This window comes from Hippoglossus hippoglossus, chromosome 19, assembly GCF_009819705.1.
Source record: "Hippoglossus hippoglossus isolate fHipHip1 chromosome 19, fHipHip1.pri, whole genome shotgun sequence".
NCBI lineage: Eukaryota > Metazoa > Chordata > Actinopteri > Pleuronectiformes > Pleuronectidae > Hippoglossus > Hippoglossus hippoglossus.
In genome coordinates this window covers 140001-150000 of record NC_047169.1, presented here as the reverse complement: position 1 = coordinate 150000, position 10000 = coordinate 140001, and the positions used below count along the sequence as shown (strand labels likewise).

The window sequence follows — 10000 nt, the reverse complement described above, 5'->3', positions numbered from 1 at the left end:
TCACACACACACACACTCACACACACACACACACACTTCAGACTTACATTCATTAATTCATTCTACTGAGTAATATACTTTATTTTATATTACTTTAGTTTTATTTTATATATTTGATTTTATTTTTTATACTCTATTTTCTTTATTTTCTGATTGTGTGTTTTTTTCCACATATTCCTGAGTCCAGCCGGAAGGAGCCTGTGACCCGTCATGGCCAGCGACTGCTTGTAAGTCACATGACAAATAAAGTTTTGAAGTCTTGAAGACAGGAATAAAGAAGCTGTTCCCTTGAGCAAGGCACGGAACCAATTACAGCCTGCGACTGTGGTCATCATGGTTGATAAGAGGAGGAGGAGGAGGAGGAGGAGGAGGAGGAAGATGAAGGTTTCATTGATTTTCTGTCAGTTTTCAGCAGAGAAAATAGAAAAATGCTGTTTGGCCAAAATGTACAAATCACGTCCCAGAGGTGTGTGTGTGTGTGTGTGTGTGTGTGTGTGTGTGTGTGTGTGTGTGTGTGTGTGTGTGTGTGTGTGTGTTTCTAATCAGCCGCAGCCACAAACAGTTTCAACTTAATGAGACTGAAGTTCATTGAAGCTCATTTTGGTCAGTTTCAGATTTTAATCAGTTAAAATGAATAAAAACCTGTTTTTTACTGATTCTTCAGATTTGACTTGATCAAACTGCAGTTCTCTTCCTGTCCTGCTGGTGGAGCTGTGGTTTCACATGAGAAAATCTCTGATGACTCTGTTTTTTATGAAATAAATCAAACTGATTCTGTTCATTTAACATTACAATTATTTTAATATTGTGAAATATAACAGAAGATACAAGAGTCACTGTTTCATATAAACAATTAAAGCAGGAAAATAAATATAATCACTTCATCAGAAATTAATTTTCAGTGAATTCAAATCTATAAAATCAACTAATTCTGACCTAAATTGAGTCTGTTATGTATTATGATCTCTGATTAATGTGATCCATACACTTTTCCAGTTTATTAAAATCTAAATTATTCATGTTAGTATTTGTAAATATGTTGAAATGTACTTGTCAGATTATTCTGATGATTCAGACAGTGAACGTCGCTCTGAGAAATGATACGGTGGCCCTGAAGGCAAATGAGGAATCACAACCGCAAATCTGCAAATCTGCAAATCTGCAAATCTGCAAATCTGCAGGGATGGAGGAAAAAAAACAGACGTCAAGTCTGACACTTTTTACTTCTTGTCGTCGGTGAAACGAGAACAACGATCTCACAACCTTTGCTTTTTTCGATTTGGTTGCAGATAAAACGGATGTTTAGGAAATCCTTGTGTTTTTGAATAAAGAACAAAGAACAACGAAGTTGACAGAGAACTTTGTTTCAGCCGAAAATTTAATGAAATTAAAGTGTAAAGTGACCACGTGTAAATACACAGGAGATGAAATTCATCAGAACGTCGAGAAATAAACAGAGAGAAATCTGCACATCAGAAATAAAATAAGATGAACATGAAATAACAACAGAAACAAACAGATACACTGACAGAGGTTATAGAGCTTCACACAAATCTCCCTCTCTCTCTCTCTCTCTCTCCCTCTCTCTCTCTCTCTCCCTCTCTCTCTCTCTCTCTGTCTCTCTGTCTCTCTCTCTCTCTCTCTCTCTCTCTCTCTCCCTCTCTCTCTCTCTCTCCCTCTCTCTCTCTCTCTCTGTCTCTCTCTCTCTGTCTCTCTTTCTCTCTCTCTCTCTCTCCCTCTCTCTCTCTCCCTCTCTCTCTCTCTCTCTCTCTCTCTCTCTCTCTCTCCCTCTCTCTCTCTCTCTCTCTCTCTCCCTCTCTCTCTCTCTCTCCCTCTCTCTCTCTCTCTCTGTCTCTCTCTCTCTGTCTCTCTTTCTCTCTCTCTCTCTCTCCCTCTCTCTCTCTCCCTCTCTCTCTCTCTCTCTCTCCCTCTCTCTCTCTCTCTCTCTCTCTGTCTCTCTTTCTCTCTCTCTCTCTCTCTCTCTCTCTCTCTCTCTCTCTCTCCCCCTCTCTCTGTCTCTCTCTCTCTCTGTCTCTCTCTCTCTCTCTCTCTGTCTCTCTCTCTCTCTCTCCCTCTCTCTCTCTCTCTCTCTCTCTCTGTCTCTCTCTCTCTCTGTCTCTCTCTCTCTCTCTCTCTCTCTCTCTCTCCCTCTCTCTCTCTCTCTCTCTCTCTGTCTCTCTTTCTCTCTCTCTCTCTCTCTCTCTCTCTCTCTCTCTCTCTCTCTCTCTCTCCCTCTCTCTCTCTCTCTCTCTCTCTCTATATATATATATATATATAAATATATATATATATAAATAACATCTGGAGAACATCTGTCTCCTGACCTGGTGACGTTTTGCAGCGCTGGATGAAGTCAGACAAAGATTCTAACCAGCACGCATCACATTAAGTCAGCGCCGCCTCACGTTGAACGCACCTATTAACTTCTATTGGAAAAGGTTCCTGCTATGTCCAGGAAACCAGAGCTGGAGGAGGAACCACAATTATGATCCTCATCATAATAATCATCAATAATTATGTGAATGATGGAGAAACCTCAGATGTTATCTCACAACCAGAAGATGGAGGCTTCATACGTTAGAGTCCTGACAAGTTCAGAACATAACCTGACTTTTATATTATTTCTACAGTTATACAGCTTTGTACACAGAGTCAAACCAATCCACAGTCAAATGAAAATAACTTTTAAATTTGTATTTGGTTCTGAGGAACTAAGTTCATGTTTGTTGTTCACTGTGACTCGTGACTGGGCAGATGTGACAGAGAAGAAATCAGACACAGTCCGTTCTGAATCATCAAATAAAACAGGTTTTCTGTTCATATCTTAACGTGGTATATGTGCGTGTGTGTTTTCATGTGTGTGTTGTTCTGGCTTCACAGACGTTTCACCTTGAAAAGACATCAGAGATGTTTTGAGAGCTGCAAGAGAAGAAGAAGAAAATCTGGACGAGTCAAGACCTCAGGGACTGAACGAGTGTGAGTCCAGGACAAAGGACAAAGAACAAAGAGACAAAGAGACAAAGAGACAAAGAGACAAAGAGGCTGGAAGATATTTATTTTATGTGTTTTAGTAATTTTAAAATGAAATAAAAAAAACACAAAAAGACGAAAGCTGCAAAACAATAAATTAACTCAAAACTAAAAACCTGTTTTTAATACATATGGAGATTTGTGTGTGTGTGTGTGTGTGTGTGTGTGTGTGTGTCTGTGTGATAGTAACCTACTTATGCTGATCCTACTGGCCAGTTGGAGTTAATCTCCATGTTCACAGGGATGATGGAGATGTGGAGCCAACACATCAGATTAAAAACCTCTGAGGGAATTCTGCATCTGGAAAGGAGGAGGAAAAAAAGGAGAGAGAGGAGGAAGAGAAGAGGAGGAGGAGAAGAGGAGGAGGAGAAGAGGAGGAGGAGAAGAAGAGGTCGAGTGTGTGTTTGTCATAAATATGTCAAATCTGCAGTTTCTGTTTGTTTCTAATATCTTATACAGAAGCAATTAAACAAAGTGAAATGAAGAAAATTGAAAAACAGCTCGACAGCAAATTGTCCTTTAATTCAGTGTGTGTGTGTGTGTGTGTTATGTGTGTGTGTGTTATGTGTGTGTGTGTTATGTGTGTGTGTGTGTTATGTGTGTGTGTGTGTGTCTCCAGGGTAACATCTACCTAATTAAACAGTCATAACTTCCCATAATTTGATGACAACTGTAAAAACAAGTTCATACAGAAAATGTATTTAATTTTTTCTTCGGGTTGAAACAAAGTTTAGAGATGAAGTGAGACGGATACAGGATCCAGATGTTGGCGAAGAGGATCCAGATGTTGGTGAAGAGGATCCAGATGTTGACGAAGAGGATCCAGATGTTGGTGAAGAGGATCCAGATGTTGGTGAAGAGGATCCAGATGTTGACGAAGAGGATCCAGATGTTGGTGAAGAGGATCCAGATGTTGACGAAGAGGATCCAGATGTTGGTGAAGAGGATCCAGATGTTGGTGGAGAGGATCCAGATGTTGATGAAGAGAATCCAGATGTTGACAAAGGGGATCCAGATGTTGGTGAAGAGGATCCAGGTGTTGGTGAAGAGGATCCAGATGATGACGAAGAGGATCCAGATGTTGACGAAGAGGATCCAGATGTTGGCGAAGAGGATCCAGATGATGACGAAGAGGATCCAGGTGTTGGTGAAGAGGATCCAGATGTTGGTGAAGAGGATCCAGGTGTTGGTGAAGAGGATCCACATGTTGACGAAGAGGATCCAGATGTTCAGATTCAGATTCAGATTCAGGTTCTCAGGAAACAACATGAATCAAGTTTTATTAAATTCTGCTGTGACCCACAACCAGATCAGCACCAGACCCGGACCTGATTCAGATCTAATCCAGGTCAGAACCAGGTCTGTGTTCTAGAACAAACCAGAGATCTTATGATGAAGACAGTGAAATGAATCATTCTAGATAAAATGATAAAGTAATTATAGGGAATGATAATGAAACTGAAGGATTCTGATTGTTAATAATTTATGATAAATATTAATGAATAATATTATTAACTTGACTGAAGCAGATTCTGATTGATTTATTTATCTCTGAACTTCCTGCGTCTCATTAGAGTCTCCTGTCCTGATGGTTTCCGTGGTAACTGTCATTAACGAGCTGGATGACACCTCAGATCACATGATGTCACTAATAATAACACATTTAAAGATTAATGAAGAAGAGTTGATCATTAACTCACCTTCACTCGTCTGTTTCATCTTTTACTCATCTCGTCTACTTTCATCTGCTGCAGCTTCTCATCACTTCATTTAGACACTTTATTATTTTCATTACACACTTCTCCACCATCAGGATCTTCAACAACAGGTTCTCCTGGAACCTTCTCCAGAAGGACCATCAACTTTCTGAAGGACGTCAGGAACCTCATCATTAACTTCTTACAGATTACAGAACCTTCAGAACTTTCTCTACAACCTTCTGAGGAACCTGAGCAACAACCTCAAACAGAACCAGAACCCTGAGAAAGGTTCTTTAAGGTCACGGTTACCATAGAATCTGAATCAGAATCAGAATTCTTTTATTGGCCAAGTATATTTTCACATACAGGAAACTGACTTGGTGTGATAGCAACCACACTGATGCTTCAGGTAAGTGACATTTATGGTGTAGATTAAATATGAAATATGATTGACAGGCTGGTTGCCATGGTTTCAGCAGGTGAGTTTGATTAACTGAGTTTTATTGGCTGAGCTCCGTCTGTCGGTTTTAACGAGCTCTCATTATTAGCTCGTTAGCTCGTTAAGGAGGGAGGGGTCATTAACGAGACAAACTGACCAGCCTCCGGACACACCCTGTGCGCACACACACACACACACGCACACGCACACACACACACACACACACACACACACACACAGAGCTGCTGCGTGATGACCACCTCACATTAAAACTTTAATTTTTCCCTTTTATGGGTCTCGTTAGGGCACAGCTAATGTCCTGTAACACACACACACACACACACACACACACACACACACACACACACACACACACACACACACACACACAGGTGTGATGTGGTTTTATCTCTGTCATTAGGTTTTACTCAGTCGCTGCAGTCGACCTTTAGGACAAACTGACAGATCTGAAGTGACGTTAATGATCAGAGTCGTCTCCTCTTCCTCCTCTTCCTCCTCTTCCTCCACAGGTGAAGGTCAAAGGTCACACACAGAGAATCAGTCCAGTGAAGACGAGGAGGAAACAAAAACATGTCGAACACAACACACTGAGCACACTGTACAGGGTCTACCAGCAGGAAACACAGGGGCAGGAAGTGACCTGGTCAGTCAAGTTAGAAAGATTCAAAAACAGGAACAGGAAGGGATGAAAATAATCTCATGACCTCAGTTATCTCTGACACACAGACACACACACACACACACACAGACACAGACACAGACACACACACACGCACACACACACCGCAGTACATTGGACAGTCTTTATATCCATAAATACAATATGAATCTTCATCCATCACATGTTATTTGTCTCATATTTGTCTCATATTCCCAGTTTGTCTCACAGATGTTAACAAGGAGCAACTTCCTCTGTTCTTAACTCAACAAGAGTCAAACTACAGAGAAACTTTGTGACCAGTGAATAAAGCTCGAAACAACAACAGGATTTACTGGTGAAGAAGTGCTGACTCACACGATGAAGACACAGACGAAGATGTGAAGAGAGTTCGTGGTGATCAGAGCTGACGACGGTGTCAGGTGATGTAAACATGATCACGTGACCTCTGCAGCAGAGGTCACACATCACTTCCTGTCTCTGTCTGCTGCACCCGGCTGCCCCCCCCCCCTCTCACCTGAACCAGGAGGAGGATCTGATGCTGTGAACGAGTCTGTGCAGAAAACCTGCTGCTGTGTTGTTCAGCTGTGAAACACAAACTCTGGAGAAGCTCTGGAGACGAGTCTCTGGATTCCACCTGGAGCTCATGTGTGAAGACAGCTGCAGTGTCCCCTAACACTTACCTAAACCTAAACTCAACCCTAAAACCAAGTCTTAACACTAACAGTCCATTAAAGGTGGGCTTGAATGTCCTCACAATGATATCTGTACAAGTACACAGGCACACACACAAACACTGTGTGTGTTTCAGTTTTTTTGTCTCTGAGAACAAAAAGGGAAATTATAATGTGTCAGAAACAGAGACACTGAAACCTGATGAGTGTGTTTCCCCCGGCGACGGCAGCTAATCTTCTCTGATGACCGCTGGGAACGACATCATCGTCACATCATCTGATGACACACACACACACACACACACAGACACACACACACACAGACACAGACACACACACACACACTCACAGACACAGACACACACACACAGTAATTAGCAGTCCTGTGTTCTTACTGCCAAGCTGTTACTGTGGGCTCTCAGCTGCCAATCTCTGTGATTCCCTCTGTAATTCAGTAGCCAATCAGCTGCAGCGAGCCCTGCAGCTACAAACAGACAGAGAGAGAGAGATGAAGAGGAGGAAGAAGAGGAAGAAGAGAGGAGGGAGGAGAGGGAGTCAATTAGAGAGATGAGGAGTCGGACAGAGAGTTCAGACTGAAACATATAAACAGATTTTTATTAAAGATCAGATTCAACACAAACTGTAAAAACTGACTGAGACAAACTGAGCGGGTGGAGCCTGACTGAGAGCTCGAGGACACGCCCAACTACACCTGCCACCGACGGTAGTAGCTGTCAATCACACTGTGGTATCCCCCCCAACCCATCCGGTGCTTTATGGTCTGTTTGACTCTAAATGATCATAATTCACGAAATGAACATCAGCTGTTTGAAGAAGACTTGAAACTAGAGACTGAGACAGAAACTCCTGAATGTTTACTGACGTTATAAAGTGAGAAGTCACTTTCTATAGACTTCTATAGAAACTACCAGAGGAGTCGCCCCCTGCTGGTCAGTACACAGAATATAGAATTACACTGTCTCCCCCTTTATACATTTTAATTAAAGACGTGGAGCTTGTAAACGAATCACAGCCCAGACATTGTTTTCACGCTCAAAACAAACAAACAATAAAAAGTGTAAACTCTCGTTAGCTGCTAACGAGCTGATATCGTTCTGCGTAATTAAATCATTAGTGTTCCATTCAACCTCGGAGACTCAAGGCCAGCTCCTTGTCAAGACCCTCCAAAATAATGAGCTAACAAGCTAACAAGCTAACGAGCACCACTTTAAACTCATTAAATGATTTGAATCCACAAGCTGATGAGGTAGAAACACAAACACAACATGATTACTCAGCATATTGTTTAACGTCAGAAGAAGACACACACACACACACACACACGCACACACACACACACACACACACACACACTCACACATATATAGTAATTCAGTAAAAAGCAACAGCTAACGAGGAGTTTGACACATGGAACCAGTCACAGATCAAATCGTCCGACCTCCAGTGTTTGATAATAAAAGTTCCACCAGCAACACTGACGACAATGAGACAAGTCATTCATAAGCAGAACTGATAGCACCTGTATCCATAGCAACTCGTTTCTAAGTCATTTATTCAAAAAAGATTAAATCATGAATCATTAATATAATAATAAATGATGTCCCATCTGCTAACATAGAGGACGAGGGGTTTACAACCTATACTGCAGCCAGACACCAGGGGGCCACCCAGATGCTCTGGCTCCACTTACAGTCGGTATCTTCAGCAGTGATCTGAAGTCATGTGCCCCCTGGAGGTTGCTGAAGGAACACGTGTTGTGGTTTTAGTTTGAAGGTCTTGTTCTGAGCTTTTCACTCAGCTGCTGCAGCTGAAGGTCGCAGGTTTAATCCCTGAAACAGCAGAAGTACCCTGAAGCAAGGCAGCGGCAGAGTCCAGCTGTCGACGTCTCAGTCACTAATTAAGATTAACGATCGGCTCGTTAATTCCACCTCAGCTTCCTGAAGATAAAATCTCTGCTCTGAGGAGAGAAACAATAAAATCATAATTTTATCAGAGTTGAGTTTTTTGCTCAAATAATCTGAGAACATTGAAAATATATATCACATATTTATAGAAATGAAACTGCTTTAATCCTTTAAGACTCAAGTGATTTTTATTTATTTCAGAGAAACCGAAGAGAACTTTGTTTCTGTTTCTTTTGTTTCTAGCTAAATCTAAAATCATGAAAATGTAAATTAAACATTTATCTAATTATAATCAATCAATCAATCCATCACATGTTATTTGTCTCATATTCCCAGTTTGTCTCACAGATGTTAACAAGGAGCAACTTCCTCTGTTCTTAACTCAACAAGAGTCAAACTCCAGAGAAACTTTGTGATCAGTGAATAAGTCACATGTGAGGATCCTCTCCCAGGAGTTTATACACAAATATCAAATAACTGTGAGTTTTAAACAGCTATGTTTAATTCAGTGGTCAGATATTAAAACACCTCAGTTCTTCTTAAAAAGCTTTTACACTGTTTAATATTGATTCTGCAGCGTAACTGAGTTCAATCATTTCACACGACTTCACTCCATTTCACAGCCGACCAATCAGACGCTCTGATGAATTATGTTTGACCAAATATTAAGTAGAAGAAATGAGTCAAATAATCCGTGAATAACTGAGCAGGACGCACTCACAGAGAAATCAAACGCACCTTAAATATTAAAGAGCTCAGGTCAACAAGTGAAAGAGGCGACGGATGTCGACACCAACAGAGTTCGTATTATCGCAGACCATCATAAATACATCATTTGATTGTATCAGCTGATTTTAAATGAACAATATTAAAGCTAGTACTTCTGATTCCAGGCAAGTGAAGCTCATGTAAATAAATATAAATACATTTCTATTTGATCTGACGATGCTAGTGATGAGAACAATTCAAGAAATGAATGAGTTTGAATGTCCAGAGTCACTTTAGTTCCCCTGTTGTTTTACAACATGAATTTATTTACTGATGAACAATAATGAAAAATACAAATCAATCAATGGAATTCATTCATTTCCTTCATATTCAACCTTAAACCAATGAAACTAAAATATGCATGAATATTACAGGAAATGATGTAGAAGAAGAAACTTATATTAACAACTGTTTAAAATGACCAGAGGTCAAAACACATGTGTGTGTCTGTGTGTTTCTGTGTGTGTGTATGTATGTGTGTGTGTGTGTATCATGCTAGTTGCGTAGCCTTGTTTCTTATTTAAATTTGAACAAATGGACTCAGATTCATTAAGACACGGAAGGAAAATCCTCGTTAAAGTTTGATGCTAACAGTGAATTTTTCATCAGCAGGGATCCAACACGTGCACGTGAAAGTGCTCAGTGTGTGTGTGCGTGTGTGTGTGTGTGTGTGTGTGTGTGTGTGTGTGTGTGTGTGTGTGTGCATGAATTATCCAGGCGTGACATGAAATATTAAAACAGACGTCAGCTCTGATCTGAATCACTGGTTCATCTGCTGGAAACAG

The 10000-nt window shown here is 40.8% G+C and overlaps 1 protein-coding gene across 1 annotated transcript in view; it reads left to right on the top strand.

Annotated features, from left to right (window-relative positions):
• nudt13 (nudix (nucleoside diphosphate linked moiety X)-type motif 13) overlaps nucleotides 1-8779 on the top strand; it is a 25176-nt gene extending 16397 nt beyond the window's left edge. The window contains exon 9 of the mRNA XM_034571576.1: nucleotides 8740-8779. The gene's annotated coding sequence lies outside the window, so the exon portion shown is untranslated. The remainder of the gene's footprint in view (nucleotides 1-8739) is intronic.
• The last annotated feature ends 1221 nt before the right edge of the window (nucleotides 8780-10000 follow it).